The sequence below is a fragment of the Dama dama genome, chromosome 22, assembly GCF_033118175.1.
Source record: "Dama dama isolate Ldn47 chromosome 22, ASM3311817v1, whole genome shotgun sequence".
NCBI lineage: Eukaryota > Metazoa > Chordata > Mammalia > Artiodactyla > Cervidae > Dama > Dama dama.
Genome location: NC_083702.1, coordinates 9,702,410 through 9,716,308, shown reverse-complemented (window position 1 = coordinate 9,716,308; position 13,899 = coordinate 9,702,410).

Sequence of the window (13,899 nt, the reverse complement as noted above, 5' to 3'; positions counted from 1 at the left end):
CCATTCCTCCATCTTTTGGTTTTATTTGGGTCCTCCATGGATACTGTTATCCCTTTGCCAACAAAGGTTCATATAATCAAAGCTGTGGTTTTTCCAGTAGTCATGTACAGATGTGAGAGTTGAACCATAAAGAAGGCTGAGCACTGAAGACTTGATGCTTTCGAACTGTGGTGCTGGAGAAGGCTCTTGAGAGTCCCTTGGACTTCAGGAGATCAAACCAGTCCATCCTAAAGGTAATCAACCCTGAATATTTATTGAAAGGCCCGAACTGAAGCTCCAATACTTTGGCCACCTGATGCGAAGAGCTGACTCATTGGAAAAGACCCTGATGCTGGGAAAGATTGAGGGCAGGAGGAGAAAGGGATGACAGAGGATGAGATGGTTGGATGGCATCATGGACTCAATGGGCATGAGTTAGAGCAAACTCTGGGAGATAGTGAAGGACAGGGGAGCCTGGCGTGCTGCAGTTCATGCATGGGGTTGCACAGAGTCAGACACAACTGAGTTACTGAACAACAACAGTGAATACCATGGTGCCCTTCTACATTGGTAAGAGTGGACTTCTTTACTTGGCGTACTGAATCTAATGCAGACAAGTGAATGATAGTGCTTACCAGCTATTTGGGCATCCCGTACCCCAGGCAGGCTGACCTGTAAAATGAAACATCCTGCTAGATAAGGGAGCATCCCACTGCCTGGAGGAAGGGAGGCTGGGAAGTCTTCTCAGAGGTGGGGACGTTTAATGTGGGACCTGAAAGATAAAGAGGCGTTGCCTGCTAGTGAAGAATGAGAAAGGCATCTCAGGTCAGTGGAGCAGGAGCTTCTGTGAGAGAAAGTCCCTCCCACCTCTTCCACAGTCTGACACCTCAGTTCAGTTCAGTTCAGTTGCTCAATTGTGTCCAGCTCTTTGCGAACCCATGAACCACAGCACGCTAGGCCTCCCTGTCCATCACCAACTCCCGGAGTCCACCCAAACCCTTGTCCATTGAGTCGGTGATGCCATCCAACCATCTCATCCTCTGTCGTCCCCTTCTCCACCCACCCTCAATCTCTTCCAGCATCAGGGTCTTTTCAAATGAGTCAGCTCTTTGCATCAGGTGGCCAAAGTATTGTAGTTTCAGCTTCAACATCTGTCCTTCCAATGAACACCCAGGACTGATCTCCTTTAGGATGGACTGGTTGGATCTCCTTGCAGTTCAAGGGACTCTCAAGAGTCTTCTCAAACACCACAGTTCAAAATCATCAATTCTTCGGTGCTTAGCTTTCTTCATAGTTCAACTCTCACATCCATACTTGACTACTGGAAAAACCATAGCCTTGACTAGATGGACCTTTGTTGACAAAGTGATGTCTCTGCCTTTTAACACGCTGTCTAGGTTGGGCATAACTTTCCTTCCAAGGAGTAAGCGTCTTTTAATTTTAGGGCTGCAATCATCATCTACAGTGATTTTGGAGCCCAGAAAAATAAAGTCAGCCACTGTTTCCACTGTTTCCCCGTCTATTTGCCATGCCGGATGCCATGATCTTAGTTTTCTGAATGTTGACCTTTAAGCCAACTTTTTCACTCTCCCCTTTCACTTTCATCAAGAGGCTCTTTAGTTCTTCACTTTCTGCCATAAGGGTGGTGTCATCTGCATATCTGAGGTTATTGATATTTCTCCCGGCAATCTTGATCCCAGCTTGTGCTTCCTCCAGCCCAGTGTTTCTCATGATGTACTCTGCATATAAGGTGTTCAATAAATATTTCTTGGACACATGAGTGGGCCATTGAAGGAATTTTTGAGAGTAAGTTTGACCGTATAACATATGTGTGAATTCAGACCCAGCAAACACTCTCTGGGTGTCCCCTTCCCTCCCCATGTTGAACTCAGGGAACACAAACATGGAAGAGGTGGGATTTCTACCCTCCAGGAACCGAGGTGCATGGAGGGATGAAGGTGTAAACAGATGTGATGTGATCTGTGCCAACTTTTAGTTGTCAACTTCTCTGAGCTTCAGTTTTCTTCATGCCTATCTTGTAGGGCTTCCCAGGTGGCTCAGTGGTAAAGAAGCCACCTGCAGTGCAGGAGACACAGAAGACATGGGTTTGATCCCTGGGTCAGAAAGATACCCTGGAGGAGGAAATGCCAACCCACTCCAGTATTCTTGCCTGAAAAATCCCATGGACAGAGGAGCCTGGTGGGCTACAGTCCATGGGGTCGCAAAGAGTCGAACACCACTGAGCAACTGAGAACACACATTGAGTGATAATAAGCACATCCTGTAGTTTTATTGCGAGGATAACGAGATAACACAAATATGGCACCTGGAACTCTGTTGGGCACATAATATGTGTGTGACAGTGGAGGTGTATGTATGTGTATGCTCCAGTCTGAAGACACACACACACACACACACACACACACAATGTACATACTTACAAGCCTTTCTTCCACTTAAACTCAGGTCTAGAAACTAAAACTGTATTGGTCAAAGAGGACACCAAACACTTTGTATAGCAATCATCGTGTTTCAAGGACTCTTCCAAGTGCTTTACATATGATATTAACTAATTTACTCCTCAAAATAATCCTATGAGGTGGATACTATCATTCTATTTCACCATTGAGAAAAACACGTTAAGTTCTACATTCATTAGATGCCCCTCATCTCCTCCTGGTACCAGATGAGATCCATCAGGTGATGTAATTTGACTTAACAAAACTACAGACAAAGAAGCTGAGGATCTGCAGTCAGGTGTCAATATGAGTCTCAAAGAATGGAAGCACATGTACTGCCTTCCGAAATATTGTACTGTGAAATTATGTGCCCCCAGAGAAAGGCTAACTATTTTTAGAAAGAGACCAGTAGAGACTTTTGGAAATATGCCTGAATATAGTCATAATTGGGCAAGGGATACAGGGAACGCCAATTTTGGCAGAGGGATCTTTTGGAAAAGCAGCTCTGACCCAGTCATTCCTCCCTTTAAGACTTTTCAACACTGGCAGAAGCTAAAATATCAACAGGGAGAAACCCCTCCAGTGGCTCATCGCTGTCTCTAGAAGGCAACGAGAGCTCTTCCTCATGGCGAAGGGGCCCCTCCCGGGGGTCTTCATTCCCTGTCCTCACCCTACACAACCCTCTCCTTCGGTCTCAGTGAACCACCTGCTGTCTTCTGAATGGCCCCTGCTTTTTCACACTTTCGTATCTTCAGTTCATCTGGGACGCACCTACATATCTTTCAAAACAGAGTCCTGATTTATCCTCCTGTATGAAACTGTCTCTGTTCCCCCAGGTAGAACTGGCTAGACATCCTTGGCCCCATTTGGGTGTCTGCAGAGTTCTCATAGCACAGAAGAGTTCTGTTTGGTCACTTGCTATCACTTCCTGTAAAGCATGACCTCCCCAAGGGCCAAATTGCATATACCCCCTCACTTCCCTGACACTGGGCAGCCAACCAACTAACATTACTGAGTGCCACTAATGTACCCAGCACTATTCTAGGTGCTGGAGGTTTGACAGAGAAAAGACAGATGGATCCCCACCCTCCAGAAGATTGTTAAGAAGGTAGCTGCAGACATGGAACACAGAAGACAAGGGCATGATTTTCAGGCATGCGAAGTGCCAGGCTGACTGAAGCACAAGCTGGAATCCAGATTGCTGGGAGAAATATTAATAACCTCAGATATGCAGATGACACCACCCTAACAGCAGAAAGCAGAAGAGGAATTTAAAGAGCTTCTTGATGAAGGTTAAAGAGGAGAGTGGAAAAGTTGTTTTAAAATTCAACATTCAGAAAACTAAGATCATGGCATCCAGTCCCATCACTTCCTGGCAAATAGATGGGGAAACAATGGAAACAGTGACAGACTTTATTTTCTTGGGCTCCAAAATCACTGCAGATGGTAACTGTTGCCATGAAATTAATAGACATTTGCTCCTTGGGAGAAAAGCTATGACAAATCTAGACAGCATATTAAAAAGCAGAGATAAAAAAAAAAAAAAAAAAAAGCAGAGATCACTTTGCTGACAAAGGTCTGTATAGTCAAAGCTATGGTTTTTCTAGTACTCACGTACAGGTGTGAGAGCTGGACCATAAAGAAGGTTGAGCATCAAAGAATTGACGCTTTCAAACTGGGGTGCTGGAGAAGCTTCTTGAGAGTCCCTTGGACAGCAAGGATATCAAATCAGTCAATCCTACAGGAATTCAAACCTAAATATTCATCGGAAGGACTGATGCTGAAGCTGCAGCTCTAATACTTTGGCCACCTGATATGAAGAGCCTACTCATTGGAAAAGACTCTGATGCTGGGGAAGACTGAAGGAAGGAGGAGAAGGGGATGACAGAGGATGAGATGGTTGGATGGCATCACCAACTCAATGGACATGAGTTTGAGCAAACTCCAGGAGACAGTGAAGGACAGGGAAGCCTGGTGTGCTGCAGTCCCTGGGGTTGCAAAGAGCCGGACACGACTGAGTGACTGAACAAAAACAGCAATGCAAGACTAAGATCGTGTGGTAGGGAAGAACAGAGTAGGTGGACGGGGTGCTCAGCTAGGGTGGTTAGGGCAGGCCGTTTAAGGGGCTGGATCTGAGATGAGTCCTGCACAAGGAAAAGGAGGCAGCTACACAGACCTGGGAGAAGAGTTTTCCAAGCAGAAGGAAGAGCAGGTGCAAAGGCCCTGAGGCAAGGACATGCTTGGTGTATCTGAGGGACCAAAGGAAGTCTGTGAGCCTGAAGTGGAGACTGAGGTCTTCCAGGAAGGCAGAGGTCCCATGTGCAGAGTCTTATGGGCCCCAAAGGAGAGCTTAGGCATTGTTCTCAGATCTGTAAGGAAACTCCAGGAGAGAGCTCATGGCAAGAGGAGATGGATGGGTCATGGTGTTAGGGGAAGCACACTGATTGAAGCCACCCACCCCGGCCAGGCACCATAGTAACCATTCCCATGAGTTGTTTTATGACAGGAGATCCTGGTAAGGAATACGGAACTAATAAGCCACCACCAACCGAAGGAGTTTGGGAAAGGTCGAAAGGAGACACCGCGTGTCCGTCCACTTCCCAGAATCCCTCTCGCTAGCATCCATCTTGGCTGAGCGTTCACCACCGGGAAAGACTCTGAATTAGAATGATTGGCCAAAGACCACCAGGAAACTAATCCCATCACCATAAAACCCGAAACTGCGAGCCATGTGGCAGAGCAGTTCTCCTGGGTTTCCTTACCCTACAGCTCTCTGCCCGGGCGCCCTTTCCCAATAAAATCTCTTGCTTTGTCACCACATGTGTCTCCTCGGACAATTCATTTCCAAGTGTTAGACAAGAGCCCAATTTCGGGCCCTGGAAGAGGTCCCCCTTCCTGCAACAATGGCACAGCGAGGTTGAGGCTGATGTAGGGCAAAGCCTTGGGTGGTTGGAGAGGTTCTGAGCACTGAGCAATGACTGCTTCTCCAATCAAGCCCAGTCCAGCCTCCTGGATGTAAGTCCAGGAAGGCAGAGTGTGCGTTAGTCACTCAGTCATGTCCAACTCTTTGTAATCCTATGGACTGTAGCCTGTTAGGCTCCTCTGTCCATGGGATTCTCCAGGCACGAATATTGGAGTGGGGTGCCATCGCCTTCTCTAGGGGATCTTCCTGACCCAGGGATCAAACCCGGGTCTCCTGTATTGCAGGCAGATTCTTTACCATCTGAGCCACCAGGGAAGCCCAGGGAGGCAGTAGACTGTGGTTAAGAAGGGAGAGCTGTGTCAAGACTCTCCAAGCTTGGGCACCCTCTAACAGAGAGATGAGCAAGGGAGAGAAGGCTATTCCCCTGGTCTGCTGGTTCATTAAGCTTCTCTGCAAAGACACCCCAGAGTAGAAGGGTTTGTTTCTCTCTTCAACAGCTGTCTGGCTTGTTGATTGCTGGTGGTCCCCAGCAAGATCAGCAGGACTGAATGGGGGAGAGACGGTCCAGGCTACGATAGGGTGAAGCTGACTCCTGAGCCATGACAGATAGGATCCATGGATGATTCCCGCTCCTGTGGGCCCCCTGGCCCTGGCGAACCCTCCCTCTTCTAGCGAATGCAAAACAGATGGGAAGAAATGCAAAGTTCCCAGCAGTTCCCTTTCCTCTCCCAGCAGAATGGAGCTAGCTCTGTGCAAACTTGCCCTCTTCCTGCTCTTCCTGTTTTGCTGGGAAACTTTTTTCTCTTTTCAAATACTTTTCAATTGTTTGGGAGGAGATGTTAATTTCTCCAAGTTCTTTTTCACTACAAGGAAGGGTGAGGGCAACCTGACAGGTGATGCTGGGAGGATGCACCTGGGAGAAAGAGAAGCAAGAGACGAGTGCTTCTTGGGTTTCATCCTGAGAGATCTGCCAAGTCGCTTGGCCTTCACACACACACACACACACACACACACACACACACACCCGCCGCCAGCAGTGGGCTAGCGAGAGACCCAGAAGAGGCTGGTTGCTGCTCATCTCTCTGTTAGAGGCTGGAAGAGTGCTACCTGCACTCCCCACCATCCTGGCTTCATTCCCATTTCTGCTCACAGTGGGGTCCAGTGTCACCCTAGAGCTGGCTAACCTGGTCGGAGAAGTAGAACTCACTGTGTTCTATCACCTTTGCCTTTCCTTCTCCGTCTTTCCCCAGGGGTCTCAACAGTAAAAGAAGTGTTGGTTGCTCAATCATGTCCAACTCTGCGACCCCATGGACTGTATAGCTCACTAGGCTCCTCTGTCCGTGGGATTCTCCAGGCAAGAATACTGGAGTGGGTTGCCATTTCCTTCTCCAGGGGACATCTTCCCAACCCAGGGATCGAATCCTGCATTGCAGGCAGATTCTTTAGTCTGAGCCACCAGGGAAGCCCTGGCATCTCCAGGGTGGGTGCTAATAAAAACTAAAATCAGGGACTTCTCTGACAATCCAGTGGTTAAGACTTTGCCTTCCGATGCAGGGGATGTGGGTTCGATCCCTGGTTGGGGGACTAAGATCCCACATGTCTCATGGCCAAAAAAACAAAACTTAAAACTGATGCAATATTGTAACAAATTCAATTAAGACTTTAAAAATTGTCCACACACACACCAATCTTAAAAAAAAAAAAAAAAAAAGACCAAAACCTTACTGTGACACAGCAGTTCTGGGGCCTGTTTTAAAAGATAAACTTCTTGGGGTTAAATTAGAAAGAATTCCTCTGATGGATTCACTGAGCTCTGCCTCTAAGTTGCATGCCTGGCAGAGAAAGCTACTGTACCCAGCTCTGCAGCTCAGATAAGGTGGGAGGGAAAGGGGATTTCCAGCACTTGGGGACACACCTAGGCCTCCCAGCCATCGCTGGGAGGGATTTCCCAGGTGCGTGATTTCTCAGGTGAGCAGGTAAACCACAACCAGAGGACAAAAGAATGTGTCGGCCTGATTTTGTCGTTTAGAAGCAGTCATGCTGGTGGAGATCCCCGGCTGAAGGAGGCCGTCCCTGACTTTTGTCACCAGCCAAATTCATCAGCGTTCCTCCAGGGCTGAGAGAGCATTCTAGTATTGTGTGCATACCCTGATTTGTAAGGTCAGCTCTTCCACCTGGGCAATCCTGCTGTCAGGCACAGGCCTTCACCTGGAGGGGGTGGCCCATGAGGACTTTGCCAAAGAGAATTTGTACCTGATCTTCCTGTTCTGAGCCCTGGAGGGAGCAGGAGGCCTGGGGCACCTCAGGGTAGGTCTGCATGCCACCATCTCTCAGAGGTGGGACATCCCTCTGGGAGACACTGTGAACCACAATCTTAGTCTCATGGGGGCTGGGAACAATTTTGTCCTCTGGGTCCTAGGGGACCCATAACAGGTGATGGGTGTTTGCAGCAGGCAGAGTCGGCACCCATGCGCAATTTCTGTGTGAATTGTAGGGGGCCAGGTGGTCAGCTGAGGGGCCTGCTGGGATGGGTCCTATTGTTGACCCCACAAAGATAGAGAAGTAAGAGGTGATGCATGCATGCATGCATGCTCAGTTGTGTCCAACTCTTTGCGATCGCATGGACTATAGCCCACCAGGCTCCTCTCTGCATAGGATTTTCCAGGCAAGCATACTGGAATGGGTTGCCATTTCCTCCTCCAGGGGATCTTCCTGACCCAAGGACTGAACACGTGTCTCCTGCATTGGCAGGTGGCTTCTTTATCACTGAGCCACCAGGGACGCCCCAAGAGGTGATGAGACTGTCTCACACAACTCAAACCCATACACACATATACACATTAATATGAGTTTTTGGATGCCCTTAAAAGGAGATTTTGTGTGCCAAAAAGATTATTAAGGGGTTTGTTCAGCTTTTTAAAAATGAATATTCAATTTATTAAAGTTATACACAAAAGGAAAAACCCTAATTCATCCTTAAGCTCTTAATTTTGGCTTACATATTAATAATTTATTATTTTAATTAGAGGTCTAGCAAAGTTTAGCTATCACTTTTAAGAAGGTTTGTTAATTTTGGTCTCATTTACAAACTTAACTCCTTTAAACATTTCATATTGCATTATCCAGCATACATGTTTGCTTAACTTCTTAAGTAGAATAGGCTGATAAATCTTATCAAGTAATTAAGCAATTATTATAAACGCAACACGTTTAGCTTAAAACTATGGCGACTTTAAAGTTCAATGAGCCATCTAGTCCTGTGTATGAAAGAGTAAAATCTTAAGTGCAGATCAATTACCAGATTACATATTTTAAATTGGAATCACAAGGCAATCTATTCTAATAAGCTAAGTTCTCTTTAACATTGTAAGGATATAAAACAGCAAAACTGCCTTCAAATGAAAATATTAACATTTCAGTTTTTGTTCTTTTTACATTTCTGTACTTAAGTTTTCCTGAGAGTAAAAAGTACTTAAGCAATTTCTGAGGATACCTACTCAACCATTCAAAGTCACATAAACATCTGAGACGTTTAGCCAAGATTCTCACCTGTGATCCTCCCGTGCCATTTAAGCATCTATAAACGTGTTTATGTCTCGAGATCTCCCTTGTGGGGTGATCTCAGAGTTCTTGGTCCATTTCCTTGGGCTTGAATCATACCATTACCTAATTCTTCCCTCTGTTCATAGAAATTTGTAATTCTGACCTTAGTTTCTACATCATTGATTGGATTTTGTATGATTCTGCCTCTTAAAATGTATAAAAATGTCTCAAGTCCTTCGAGTTTGATGAGATTAGTAGCTAACGTTTATGGGAGGCCAACTCTGCGCCAGGAATAGTTCCACGTGCTTTTCACTATTGATTCATCCCATTCAAACATCTCTTGAAGTAGGTGCTATTAACTCTCCCATTTTACAGATAAAGAAACTGAAACACAGTGAGATTAGGTCATTTGTCCAGGGTTACATGGGCAGTTGGGCTTCCCAGGTGGCACAGTGGCAAAGAATTCGCCTGTCAAGGCAGGAGATGTGAAAGACATGGGTCTGATCCCTGGCTCGGGAAGATCCCCTGGAGTAGGCAATGGCAACCCACTCCAGTATTCTTGCCTGGAAAATTCTATGGACAGAGGAGCCTGGTGGGCTACAGTCCATGGAATCACAAAGAGTCTGACATGACTTGAGCAAACACATGGGCAGTTAAAAGATGATTCGGGTTTCAGAGCCTAAAATCCCATTACGACTTAGGCACACTCATGTCCCATGGGTTTGATGTCTGCTATTCAGACATATCTATTCTGTTAGCCTTGATAAACTGAACTCTACATTTTGGGAAATGGCCCTTGCTTCTCATTCTGATGAGATGGGAAATGTTTTAGCAAAACATAAAACAATGGAGATGTATCAGTAAGCCTTTGAATCAAATAAAGCATCCCAAAACGCAGTGGTTTAAAACAATACTCATTTATTCTTTTTTAAAAACAGCTTTATTGGGGCTTCCTTGTTGATCCAGAAGATAAGATCTGGCATTTCCAATGCAGGGGGCCTGGGTTTGATCCCTAGTCAGGGAACTAGATCTCATATGCCGCAACTAGGACCCAGGGCAGCCAAAATAAATAGATATTTTAAAAAATGAAATCAGCTTAATGATATATAATTAACCTATAATAAACTTACATATTTAAAGTATACAGTCAGTGAGTTTTGCATAAACCTGTGAAACCATCGCCCCAATCAAGAGACCTAAGAGAGAACCTACCCAGCAAGAACAGTCCGTTTCTAAAATCCACTGGTAAATCATTTAAAACAGTATTTTCAAGCTCCTATCATATTCCAGACACTCTCCCAGTGCTAGGGGCCATATTTTGTTATCATGGCAACTGGAGCTTATATCATCATTGGAATAGGTTGATGATGATGTCAGCCTTCCTCTGGCACGATCAATACACTGGCCATCTGGAAAGGCAGGACACTTGGATGCCCTTGGTCCTGGGCAAGGCGGGGGCCTCAAGCTTTAGAGAGGCCCAGATCAATTATCTCCCAAATATCCTTTATAGCTGGTTTTCTAAATTAGGACCCAGGGCCCAATCTACTTACATCCGTACATCTTTATAAATTTAGAACAGTTCCTATTTTCCTAACATGAATCGAGGGGACCAAACTATTGTCCTGTAGAATGTTCTACCTTCTGGATTGTCTGATTGGTTCCTGGTCGTGTGGTGAATTCAGCTGGGCTTTTTGACTTCTCTTCTCACCAGTGCCCCCTCAGTCTGTCTGACATACCTCACTTGGATGGAGCAAGCAGCCCTTCATCCCCCAAAATGGGTGAGGATAGAGAAGATGGGAATTATGGAATTACAAGTGTCACTGTTATAGCCACGCTTTCCGGGAAACAGACTCACTCAGAAGGACAATGCAGATAGTGGAGTGCAGTTTATTACGCCGGCGGGCCCAAGGCAGAGTCTCCTCTTAGCCAAGGACCCTGTCCAGCATTTGTGAAAATCTTTTATACCCCATGCGTACGTGTCCAGACCCACCACCTACCCCATGTGTACGTGTCCAAACAGTCAATAGTCAATAAGCCCGCAGTTACATTCCAACCAGTTAATAATCGATAAGCCTGTGATTACATCCTGATAGATACGAAAAAAGTTTATGACCTGTCCGGAGACAGGGGTGATTATGGTATGCTTCCTCTTAGGCAATGAGTAGCCTGGATGTGATCTTCAAGATTCCCCTGTCTGGAGGGGGTCTTATCCTTCCATTGTCGTCCCCACAGGCACTAAGCAGAGAGTTCAGAGTCCACTGGAGAGGCAGCCGAGCACGGCCAGCACGGACAGGCCTGAGATGGAGTCCAGGCCCTATGAATTCCTTCTTCATCACTTCATGGCAATTTCTAGAACATTTCACCAAGTAGCTGGTGATGTGACGTTCTTTTCAAGCACACCTGGAACATTTATGCAAATTGACCATTTAGCTCATCAAAAAGGAATATTTGGTTAATGACAAAAAGTTGGATTGAACAAATAACATTTTCTGACCACCACATAATTCAGGACAAAGTTAGTAACAAAAAATATAGAAATAAAAAACCCTCTTTAAGTAATTCATGGATAAAAAGAGAGCATAGTAAAATTTTGAATATGCTTAGAAGTGAATGATAAGGAAAATTCCACACATTAGAACATGTGGGAGGCCTCTGTGAGATAAAAAGGCCGAAAATCAATAAGCCAAACATTCAACACAAGAAGTTAGCAAGAGAACAGCTGAATAAACTCAAAGGAATTATGAAGAAGGAAATGTAAAAGATAAGAATAGACATAAATGAAACAGAAAACATCCATAAGGTACATGTGACTAATGACACCAAATTCTGGTTCTTTGAAAAGAGTAAGAAAACAGGCAAACCTCTGGCCAGTCTAAATAGGAAACAGAGAGGTGGCACCCAAAAACTATCGAGAGGAATTGAAAGGAAACATGGCCCCAGACAGAGAAAACATTTAAAATATATCAAGAGACTATTAAGAGCGTTTTTTGGCCAATCATTTGGAAAATTTAAATCAAATTAAATTTTGAAAACTTTGAGTGTGCACAACTTTTTACCAGTAATAAACTTGGGCTCCAGAGAAATTTCAAATGTGAACAATGCTATAACCATTTAAAAAATTGAATTGGTGACCAAACATCTTTATATCAAAGAGTATCAGAAGGCTTCCTTCGTGGTCCAGTGGTTAAGAATCCTCCTTGCAATGCAAGGGACACCGGTTCGATCTCTGGTCTAGGAAGATCCCACATGCTGTGGAGCAACAAAGCCCATGTGCAGCAGCTTCTGAAGCCTGGATGCCCAGAGCCTACTCTCTGCAACAGGAAAAGCCAATGCAATGAAAAGCCTGCACACTGCAACGAAGAGTAGGCCCCACTCTCCACAACTAGAGAAAGACTGTGCGCAGCAACAAAGACCCACTGCCACCAAAAATATAAAATCAAATGAATACTTAAATGGATCTTATAAAAAGAGTGTCAGAACTGAACTTAAAAAAACAGGAGTTTTACCAAACATTTAAAGACTTAATAATTTCAGTCTAACACAAACTCTTCCAGAGAACAGAAAAAACAATCCCCAATACTTCCTAACTCATTCTTTATGAGGTTGGCTGAATCTTGGTATCCAAACCAAAGACGGCTGGAGAAAGGGAAATACAGGCTAATCTTTTTCTTAAACAAAATGTCAGCAAATCAAATCCAACAATACATACAAAAGATAATGCATCATGATCAAGCTGGGTTTGTGCCAGGAATGCTTTGGAAAATCAAGCAGTATAATTCATCCCATTAATAGATAAAAGGAGAAAAACCACATGAGCATCTCCACAAATGCAGAAAAGATGTCTGATAAAATTCAACTTCCATTTATGATTTTTTAAAAATTCCAAGCAAACTAGGAACAGAAATTCTCTTAAATCAAAGATTTTTTTAAAAATCTAATTAAACATGTTAGCAAATGATAAAATGTTAAGATCAGGAAAAAGGCAAAGATGCCTGCTTCCACCATTTTTATTCGGCATTAAAATACAGTAGAGCCAGGAAAAATGAATAAAAAGCATAAAATTGGAATACAAAGACCAAAACTGCTGTTATTTACAAAGGACTTGATCACTCTCTTCTATATTAGGAGTTGCTAAGAATTGTGCCTGGCACACAGTAGTAACTCAAAAAATTATTTGTTGAGTGAATTAATTCATGATTGATGGAGAAAACTGTGCAAAAATGATTCACTCTGACAGTGATTTGTCAATTTCTATTTGTGATTTTTTTTCATTTTTTTGTTTATATACTTTGAAGCGATGTTGGAAATGAAGGTTAGAATTTTTCCATCTTCCTGATGAAAATGGTGTCACTTGCATCAAAGATAAAGTGACTCACTTTGTCATTAGCTATTTTTGGCCTGAAGTCTCTTTTCCTCTCTGAATATTAAAATATGTACACCTGATTTCTTTGGGTATTTTCCCAGTATATATTTTTCATTTGTTTACTTTCCAACTTGGATGTTGTTTTGATATCAAACCTGACTAACCCTCACCTTTTTTATTGCCATGAAATTTACATACATAAAAGTCATCATTTATTTCTTTTTTCTCACTTGCATCTTTTTTCTTCCAGTTTATTGAGATATAATTGACAATACAGCAGTGTATGAGTAAAAGGTATCTTGAAAAAGTATCTATTCAGGTCTTCTGTCCTTTTTTAAATCAAGTTATTTTATGTTAATCATTGAAAATGAACAATTCAGTTGCATTGAGTACATTCACTAAGTGTTGATCGATCCTCACCTCTGTGTGTGGGCTAAGTTGCTTCAGTCGTGTCCGACTCTGTGACCTTACGGACTGTAGCCCACCAGTCTCCTCTGTCCATGGGATTCTCTAGGCAAGAATACTGGAGTGAGTTGCTATGCCCTCCTCCAGGGGATCTTCCCAACCCAGGGATCAAACCCAAGTCTCTTATGTCTCTTATGCAGGGCATGGGCAGATGGATTCTCTACCAT